This window comes from Papaver somniferum, chromosome 4 (assembly GCF_003573695.1).
Source record: "Papaver somniferum cultivar HN1 chromosome 4, ASM357369v1, whole genome shotgun sequence".
Taxonomy (NCBI): Eukaryota; Viridiplantae; Streptophyta; class Magnoliopsida; order Ranunculales; family Papaveraceae; genus Papaver; species Papaver somniferum.
In genome coordinates, this window is record NC_039361.1 from 83,017,012 (window position 1) to 83,027,557 (window position 10,546).

Here is a 10,546-nt window from a genome sequence, read left to right on the forward strand (position 1 = left end):
TTTGGTCCAATAAATGGATCGTGTCTTTATCCTACATATTGATTTTGCTACATCCAGAGACACACACAGTTCTCAATTAGAATATTCACGCACCTCATGTTATACACCATCCATAGCATTGATCTCGCCATGCACCTGAATTTGAAAGAAAAATATCTTTAAAAATAAATAAGTACTTTGAAGTAATAATCTAAATAAAAATAACAAAAAAAAGCATTACTATTGCGCAACTACATGTGTGAACACTCCGCAGCAAAATTCTGGTGTCGTTATAAACACCCAAGACTATAAAATTGCATTTCTTTCCTTAAGTAAAGATTGCTCTGGACATGTTTCAACAACTTCATGTCGTGTCTACGCGTTTAAACAAAGCTAATTATTTAATCCATACAATAAACCTGTTATTATTCCACAATTCACAAACCACAATAATTTTTTGATACACAAACAGGGATTTCCAATCCTGAAAAAGTTGCACAGAATGACTAACATACCAGCTCTCTTTCTGCATAGATTTTTTGGTGGCATCCATTGCAAGTCAGATTAAAACATCCCTTGCTCTCAACCAACCCAACGTTTATTTCCTTGCACATGGAGGTCTTTCCTTGTTGTTATGTAAAAATCATCGAGCATAGTACAATATGTACATCATTAAGTTCTTAAAGCATGTGAGACGATATGAATTACTTTGTTATGCGGGTCTCTTAACATATTGGTCGCATCAAATACTGATGTCTTGCGTCCTGTGTGATTCAAGGAGATCAATGATTAGGATGGAAACATTCTTAGAGTAAAACACAATGAAGATACCTCACCTCGCACCAATTATAGCAGTGAGATCATCTCCCGTTCAAATAATAGTGGCAGTAAAATCAAACTCTGTCAGCAAACAAAGTCATCAATGAACTCCGTTATGTGTTTTCTCTATCAGCCACCAGTTACCGTCATCAATACCTCACACCAAAGTCGAGCAGCAAACAATTATTCTTCACTGAACTCTCGGCATAAAACAGCCCCACAGACTCATTTAATCCATTCGACCACAGAATCATCACTAGCCACCACAGGCACATTCTCCATCATACCAATTGAATTGAATTTAATCACAGCTCTTACCTATGTCCAGTGCTTCATTGAATTGAATTTAATCAAAACTAATAAGATTTAAGGCAACTGGAGGAGGCATTGACATTGGTACACTTGAAAGTATTTTTCCGGCAGCAACATTCGTTTCTATCTGCAAGATGACAATTAGGACAACAATACTCTTTGAAATGCCAGAAAACAAAGATAACCACAAAAAAATTATGCATACCTCAGCTAACCCTTCTTCTATGTATGTTCGGAATGCATTGCTCGCATTCTGAAGTTGGGAAATTATATCAAAACCTGGCATGGTCTCAAAAAGTGAGAATTAAGCTACAAAATTTCCAATGATCAAAAAGATAAAAAACAGCTTAAGCCAGCAGCCTGCCAGTGATGACCCAGTGTAACTCCTGTAGTGTACGATGGGGTATAGTCGAGTAATTCGGTATAATCCATACAAACCAGTAGTGCAGGTCTGCTTGTCTCCAATCTTCTTAAATATTGCGGCAAGTTCATATCAATTAACGTCAAATAAGAAAAATTATCAGTAACATAGAAGAAAGTTATATCAAAAACAAATTAATCACGAAGAAGATACAGAATTAACAAAACCTTAAGTTGTGCATCAGAAGAATTTGTAGCAGGTGACAGACTATTGTTCATAGAATTACCCACAGAATTGTGGCCAACAGAACTGACGTTTTGTTAACATCCTGTCTGCAGCAAGAGTCTGGTAGAGTAACAATACTTTGAGGTAAACACCCTAGTTCAAGTATAGCTCTTATAGTAAACAATAATAGAATTATCGATTAAGGTTAATCTAAGCAAGAACGATGGGTTGGGGTTCCATGTCGATTGCAACCATAGAAAGATGACTTTTTAAGTTTTGATATTAACCTTATATATTTTTCTATCGCTACAATTAACCACAGATGATTAAACCTTACTTTGGTTGTGCAGCCGAGGTTTGACCAGTGGTGTCGGGGCCGAAACACCAGATCTTCTTTGCAAGATAATCTTTCTAGGACGGTCTCACGGAATGAAACAGCAGGGTCAGACTTCACAATTCGCGCACCTCCCATGAAATCATCCTCATGCAATTTCTGCAAACAGATTTCAAGATGGAGTTCTCCAGCACCTGCAACAATGTGCTCGCCCGAGTCCTCAACTGTACAAACCACCATAAGATCAGAGTTTGACAGACGCTTAAGCCCTTCCACCAGCTTGGGAAGGTCAGAGGCAACCTTACACTGCACAGCAACATGGACGAAGGGAGAGATAGAAACTTCATCGCTCTGATAGGATAATCATCAGCTTCCTTTTCGTTTGTGAGGGTTGCATTCTTGGTGATAAATTACACTACGACTCATACCAACCAAAAACCTGTAAACACCAACTAACAAACCCATAATCAAAATCAAAAATCAACCCAAAAAATAAATAACGAATAAACTAAAAGCAAAGAACCAAAGACTATAATTTTTGGGTTTATATATATATATATATATATATATATATATATATATATATATATATATATATATATATATACCTTTTTCAGTTCTTCTTTTATTCCTCTTCATCATCATCTTCTTTCTGATTCTACTTAGCATCCTACAAATTAAATTCCCTGATAAAATATCAATAAACTGTAGTCAGGGATCAACGAAGCCCAAGATTACAAATCTCAGAGATTTACATGATATATATATTGCAGTAGGATGGTTTTAGCAATTACCTGCTTTTCATCTTATTCATTGGCCGCTCTTAGAGGTTCTGGTACACATCAGCTGATGGATTGTAGGTTTGCATACATTCAATGATAAATACCTGGCAAGCTGTATGAATTTAGCTCCGGATTAAGCTAAATCACTTAAGAAAGAAACTGTAGCAAAACTTGGCAGCAGTAATGAGACTTCATATACATTTTTTTCGGTCTGTTTATACTTCTCTTTCAGTCAGTATAATCGACCCAGCTGAATGACCTAATTCTCTACCCTAGTGACCCCTTAACACTTGCTTCAAGCTACTCAAGAATGCGCAAACAGCAAAGAGATCGAATTTCTTATTAAAATTTCTTTTTAATTTTGGGTTTATATAGGATTATGTTGTTAGAGAAGAAGGTGAGGAGAAACCGAACAACAACAAATCAAAAACAAAAGAGCCTAGGGTTAGAATCCTTACCCAATTAAAGTTGAGTTCAGAAAAAAAATCTCCATTAAAGTTGACTATAATAATATTTCTTCTCACCTGCTGTCGTGATAACTGTTCTTTTAAAACACGCTCATTGTATTCCTGCTGTTCTCTTTCCCGCCTAATATCCTCCTGCACTCTAGCCTGCAATGAGTAAGTTTAAAAACAATTAACAATAGTTTCATTACGAATCAAATCTCCATTGAATATTAAAGCCAACCATTCTATTCTATCTATGTTTATACCTGTCGTGCAATTTCAAGTTGTTGTTCAAACTTCAACCTTGCTTCACGCTCCACCCGTTCCTGTTTTTCACTTTTACTCTGCCTGTTCTTCTCCCACCTTAACCTCGCAGCAACAGACCTAGCCTGCAATATGCATAAGATTAAATTACTCAAATTTATTGTTATGGCAAACAATGTAAACAGGTTCTGATAGTCGTCATTGAGAAATAAATGGCAAAGCTAACTATGTCAGTCTATCAACTGTAAAACGATGCTTAAAATGCCAAGATCACATTTGTCATTACACACATATTTTTTTGGCAAATCCTTCAATTAGGTATTTCTGCAGATAACTCCAAATATTTTGAGTATACGGTTTATATAAAGAGCCTGCACTACTTATGAAGTAAAAACACGAAAGACCTCTCCAAGTTAGTTTTGGCGCAATGCGGAAATTATCCAGTATTTTTAACAGCCCTTCCAGGAGATTCAAAAGGGGAGAAAACACATTATAACTGAAATTTTACCTTCTAAGCCACGTGAATAGACACTCATGCCCTTTTCCTTTATTTTCAGACTGATCTCAACAACTACAACCACCTGAAAATTTGTAACATGAGAAGAGAATTATGACTATGAGGATGAACACGAATGTGAAGATGAAGAAGCAAAGTTCAGATGTTGCATAGACAGAGGGAAAGAGCAAGTGCCGAAATGAGTATAGCAGCTACTTTAAGAAATACGAATTAAAACTTGTCTTGTCATTCAGTATGACAAACTATCTAATGACATACCTGTCAATGCACTCTTAAGAAGGTTCTTGTATCCATTATTCCCCTTTAAAAAATCTGCATTTTAAAAAATGGGCATGTTAAGCGAGTATCAAAAAACGCCTCAAAAACTCCTGCAACAAATATTAAAGCATAAATGGTTGTCCCTGTATATTTTTGGTTCTACTGCCAAGACCGCCCTAAATTTTTCACAAACTTAGCTTTACAAAAATAACTTGAAAATTTGAACACTGAACTTTCAACTTATCCATTTTAGATGAACTTGAAAGATGAAATCTTTAATGAAACACAATTATCAAATCACTTAATTTGAAACAATTTGGTATTTTGAAAATCCTTTTAAATTCACACTGGCAGTTGACTGTATATCACTTAGACTCTTACTGTTGAAATTAGTTCCTTTAGATGTAGTTTTTGAAGTTCAATGATTCAATGATCACCACCAAAGGCAACAGGACTTGGCCGACGATTTACCTGAATAAAGAATATTAGTGAATTAATTCCACATCAAATTGGGCTTCTTCTAGACCTTCTACATTCGGCATGAAAGGAGATTCTGTTATGTAGTGATTGCTAACATATATCGTTGCCTTCTTATCAAGCACCATTGTTCAAATACCCTGATACACAAATCATGACCTTTAGGTACCTACAATAAGCATAATGCACAAATACAATCAAATTGGTTTGGATTAGTTAGGTTTGTAATTTTGTTCCTCCTTATTTCAATTCTGTCAGCTCCAACTCAGATTCAAATCCCACTAAAGATTCACACACAGCATCAACATCTACTTACATGTATCTGCTCAGCCATCACCAACAGTTGCAATCCCAAATTCAGTCCCTGCAAGTCTCAGAGCACACACACCAGAATCCATTGCCCCATTGATGTAGCTTCTCTGGTAGCAATACCAACAACAGCTTTGCAACTACCCATTGTATAAGTAATTCTGAAATCGAAATTCAATTGAAATTGATAGGGAAAAAAATAGAGAAATATTTGAACCTGTAATATTTTTTCTCGATTGATTTCTTCATCTGGTTGCCAATCTATCTCAACCCAACTCATATCACCATCCAAGAACTCTCAAACCCCCATCTCCAATTAACCCATTCTCATTCTTGCCAATTTAGACTCATTCTCAGCTGCTCTTCCCAAAACCAAACCCTAGATTACTCCAAAACCAAACCCTAGATTACAATAGAAATCCTGAGATTAAACCCTAATAAAATCATCAAAATCTTGAGCTACAGTCTCAAGATCGAAAGCAAATAGGATAGGAAAAAATCAAATTCATACCTGGTTAAGAGTTATCGTTTGTGTACCTGTTGAGATCAAAAGAGAGCATGGCTGAATTCAATTTACCTGTTGATTCGAAAGAGAACCCTAGATTCTGAAAATAATCCTCCTCGAAACAACTACTTGAGATTGACGCAAGGTTAAAGATTAGGGCTATTTATCGTTGTTGTTGTTGAGATCAAAAGACAGAGTTGAGGAGACGAAGAATTTTTTCGAAATCAAAAGACAGTTGAGGAAACGACGATGATCTTTTTTATTCGCCTGATGGTCGTCATTGAGAAATAGAATCCACGGACCCGAATCACTCTAACCAAGGCCCAGAACTACTCCCGATAAAAAGAAAAATAAACAAAATTTGACGGTCATGAATTACTCTCCAAATCCAACGGTGGTCTTTATCCACAGCATAACCACCATATTTCCTTAATGAAGAGATATAGTGTGTTCGCACATTAGTGTATACATCCATGAACCGGGAAGTAAGTGTATGCATATGTGTGTGTACGAAATTGGTGAAGGAGACAGGTTAAGTATGCGTACCCGTACGCATACTAGCGAAAGTTCACATCCGTGAATATCTGCTGAGTTTGGGAATTGACAAACTCTACACGAGAATTTCTACTGAGGTTGGAAACCAAAACCAACTCAAATCAGGTTGCTTAGGTACGCATACCCGTACGCATACTTAAGCCGTTTACTTTATCAAATCGGTTAGTTCATGAAATTAAACATTTAAATTTTAAGGAATGCAATCTTTGCAAACCGTGGCTATAATGTTCATGAATCGATTCAAGTGAATCAAATCGATTTTGTTTCAATTGTGTTTTCCAAAAGATCTAAGCAATTGAACAACTCTTTGACTAGTTCATTTGAGTCATTCGAACTAGTTGTGGTAAAGAAGAATATGGTTGATATGAAAGTGCTCATATGGCTAACCATGTGGTTAACTGTTGTGAACCTACTAAGTGTACACGTTTAGGTACGGTTACTCAAACCTAAATGAAATACATTTCATTTGTGTATTTTTAGAGCATTGATCCGTAAGTTGAGTATATGAACGACTATCCTATTCATTTTATAATGATTATGTTAGTCGTATGCTCCGTAAGTTCTCTTATGTCGAGCATAATCAATTAAGTTGATCACTTTTTGTGTTTAATTTTATTGAGTATTCCGATTAAATTAATCATGGGTTTACTTGTGATTAATTTGACTGAGTTTTTGGATATAAAAAATCATTCTCATGGTTTTTGGTGTCCAATAAAATCCTTCTTTTCTTTTGAAATTAAGGTCGCTCTTGTTGTTCTTTCGAGAATTACATCAAATGGGGGAGAGTTCTTTTGAACTTCTGCTTAATGGTAATATGTTGAGGGGAGTGCGGCTGTGGAATATTAGAGGGGTTATCTTGTATCTTTAAACTCCTTGATGAATGCTATTAGCTCCGGCTATATGATTGCATGTATTTTCTTTTAGTCATGAAATGTCTCTTACGGAAATTTCAGTATGATCCCGTTCTTGTACCTTTGCCAATTTTATTGACAAAAAGGGGGAGAATTAATATGTAGTTCATACTACAAATACATATGGTTTTCAGATCATTATGTAAGGGGGAGTGGTTTCCATGTGAGATGGAGTATTGGCTAAAGGGGAGTGATACATATCACCATAGTATTATTGTTGAAGTTGTGATACAATTTGACTCTGACACTGTGTAATAATACTATGACACTGTATAACAATGATCGAGACCGATGCTTTCTCATTGTTATAGCTACGAATCTTCAACAACGGTGATGCTAAACTTACAACCTTTGGGATCATTGGAGTACTTAGAAGTGACGAAGATTTCGAGGAATGTTGAAGATTAGACATGTCGAATAGGAGCTACTAAAGTTGGCATGTTGGTCAATGTTAGTGATCAAAACTATAAGTCTTAATTTCTTGTCTATTATAGCTAAGTCTGGGACTAGAATAGAAAGTGTAGTTGAGCTCAAGGACTTCATGGCGATTCATCATACAAGAAGAAGAACTACTCAAGGAACCGGTGGAACTTCTCGACAAAAAGGTATGTGAAGACTTGAACTTATCTATCACTCAAAAGTTTATCTACTCTACCTCCTACTCTCTGAGACAAGAAGTATGCTATATATATAGACTTGGATTATACACATTTGGTATTTCGAGCCGAGTATACCTCGCCTATCTATGTCTCGAAATATGTGTTGGTAAGCTTTTCGCTTCGATCAAGTTTATCTTTACCTAGTGACGAAAGTCATGATATGTTTCAATCACTTTGAAAATTGCTTTGACGAGAAATGGTGTAACAACTACATAACATCCTCTAAGAATGTTTCAATGATTAAAATGAGAGTTTAGATTACATAACCAATGGTGGACATAAACATTGTTGTGGAAACACATTTATGTATAAGTCTTATTCCTTGAACCAAAGTTTGCGAACTTTGTTGATCAAGAGAAACCGGAAGAATGGCTTGTTTCCAAGTCCGCGAACTCAGTCCGCGAACTGCCGAACTTCTCATCCCGAGAAATTCTGTTGGAGTTGAAAAACTAGACCAGTCCGTGAACCGGCGGAAGGTCTCTTGCCGAGATTTTCTGCTGGAGTTTGTAAACTCTGCCCGGTTGCTTAAGTCTGCGAACCTAGTCTGCGAACTTGAGAAAGGTTGTATATCTGAAGATGATTTCTGAACTTAAACTTAAAAAGACTAAGGAATGCAGTTTGCAAACCGTGGCTATAAAATTTCATGAACCGATTCAAGTGAATCAAATCATCTTTGCTTCAATTGTGTCTTGTGTAGTACATGAGATTTCCTTGCAATTGAACAACTCTCTAACTAGTTCATTTGAAGTCATTTGAACTAGTTATGGTTAAGAAGAACATGGTTGATATGAAATGCTCATATGGCTAACCTCTTGGTTAACTATTATTGAACCAACAAGTGCATACGTTTGGGTACAGTTAACAAACCAATAAGTGTGCATTGTCAAAGTGTGTGTAACAAGATAAGTTTTCGATCTAACAGTTGATAAATATTAGCTTGATTCTAAATCAGGTTTTCATCTAACGGTGGATATTGTTTGCTTTGTGACAAAGGAAAAACCCTGATTTGAAAGACTATATAAAGAAGACATCTAGTATTGTGCAAAACTAAGCCCCACACCTTACGTGTGATACTAGTTTGCATACTAGAGTCGATTCTCCTTTAACCTCTGTTTTTCTTTTCTCAAACCGGGTTAACGACTTAAAGATTTCATTGGGATTGTGAAGCCAGACCGATAATACTTTTATCGTAGTTGTGTGATCTAATCTTGCATCTTCTATCGTACGAGTACAGTCAGATTGATTGGACTGAGATTGATATCTCCGATAGGCAAGATATAAAAAGTAATCACAAACGTCTTCGTCTCATCATTTGTGATTCCGCAACATCTTGTTTCTCTACCATACGATTAAGATTGTTGTGAGGTGATTGATTACTCTAGGCTGTTCTTCGGGAATATAAGACCGGATTATCAATTGGTTCCTGTTCACCTTGATTATTATCAAAAGACGGAACAAAACCTTTAGGGTTTATTTGTGGGAGACAGATTGATCCTTTGATAGACTTATCTGTGTGAGACAGATTTGTTTATTGTCAGAGCCTGCGATTTTGGATTGTAGCAACTCTTAGTTGTGGGTGAGATCAGATAAGGGAATCAAGTGCGTAGTATCCTGCTGGGATCAGAGGCGTAGGAGCATAACTGTACCTTGGATCAGTGGGAGATTTATTGGGGTTCAACTACAGTCCAGTCCAAAGTTAGCTTGGAGTAGGCTAGTGTCTGTAGCGGATTAATACAGTGTGTGTTCAATCTGGACTAGGTCCCGGGGTTTTTCTGCATTTACGGTTTCCTCGTTAACAAAATTTATGGTGTCTGTGTTATTTCAATTTCCGCATTATATTGTTTTATCTTCATAATTGAAATAATACAAGTTGTGCGTTAGATCATCAATTAGAGTAATCCAACCTTTGGTTATTGATTGTCATTGATTGATCCTTGGATATTGGTCTTTGGTACCATCCAAGTTATTCCTTGTGTTTGATTAAAGACTCGCTAATTTCTATTAGCTCGAGTAAATCAAAACAAGAGAGATATATTAACTCCTCGATAAACTTTAGTCTGGATTGAGTCTGACTGTCTAGTTGATTCTCTGGAAAAGTATATTGGAGTTAGTCCATACAGATTTCTAAGCGAAATATTGGGTGGTGTTGTTAGACCCCCGTTTTTTCAATTGGTATCAGAGCAGGCAAACACGTTCAAGACCTTACAAGTCTGTGTTTGTAAGAAATCTGAGTCTGAGGACAGAATCTCTTACGCATACCAAGATGCCTCCTAAAGCCTTCAACTATGTCAGCTGTCTCAGGAATACCTCAAAGGATTTATTCTTAGTTGATTCTTCCGAATCCCGAGGCAGGAATATTGTCTCATCTTGTGTTGATAACTCTTCCTCCAATGAGACATTGGACACAATGGCAAAAGCTGAAATGGAGCTCACCAGAATTGGAAAAAATTCTACTGAGTTTGTTGATCTTCATAATCATGATCAACTTATCGATGAATTTGAAAATTCTATTGATCGAGAACGTGTACTCTATAACATTATTGAGTCCTTATCTAAGGATATTGAGAAACTTCTTCAAGAAAATATTCTACAGCGTGAAAAGATTTGTGATCTTGAAATGATTGTCAAAGAAGGGTCAATTAGAGAAAAATGTTTGATTAAGACGCATTCATCTGATCTTGACAGACTTCGTGTTGAGAAAGATAAACTAGAAGCATCTCTTTCACTATCCCATGAACAATGCAAGTCGTTGGAAAAGGATAACTCTGTCTTAAGGAAAAATTCTTCTGTTCCAACTGTTCCTGACGTATAGTACATGAAGAAATATCCTCCA

At 36.3% G+C, this 10,546-nt stretch overlaps 2 long non-coding RNA genes across 3 annotated transcripts; both read right to left on the reverse strand.

Annotated features, from left to right (window-relative positions):
- Positions 1 to 500: 500 nt before the first annotated feature.
- LOC113274041 lies at positions 501 to 1,724 on the reverse strand. Its single transcript, XR_003322728.1, has 3 exons — positions 1,316 to 1,724; positions 816 to 1,237; positions 501 to 743 (listed from the first exon to the last, which is right to left on the reverse strand). It is a non-coding gene; the product is annotated as an uncharacterized LOC113274041 (long non-coding RNA).
- Positions 1,725 to 1,923: 199 nt separating this feature from the next.
- LOC113274040 lies at positions 1,924 to 5,869 on the reverse strand. 2 transcript variants are annotated; one of them, XR_003322726.1, is made up of 11 exons: positions 5,595 to 5,869; positions 5,091 to 5,485; positions 4,769 to 4,943; positions 4,298 to 4,351; positions 4,031 to 4,103; positions 3,525 to 3,647; positions 3,337 to 3,423; positions 2,825 to 2,916; positions 2,639 to 2,716; positions 2,331 to 2,469; positions 1,924 to 2,254 (listed from the first exon to the last, which is right to left on the reverse strand). It is a non-coding gene; the product is annotated as an uncharacterized LOC113274040 (long non-coding RNA). The 2 variants fall into 2 exon arrangements; XR_003322727.1 differs by having other exon boundaries at positions 1,924 to 2,469; positions 4,769 to 4,914.
- Between the last annotated feature and the right edge of the window lie 4,677 nt (positions 5,870 to 10,546).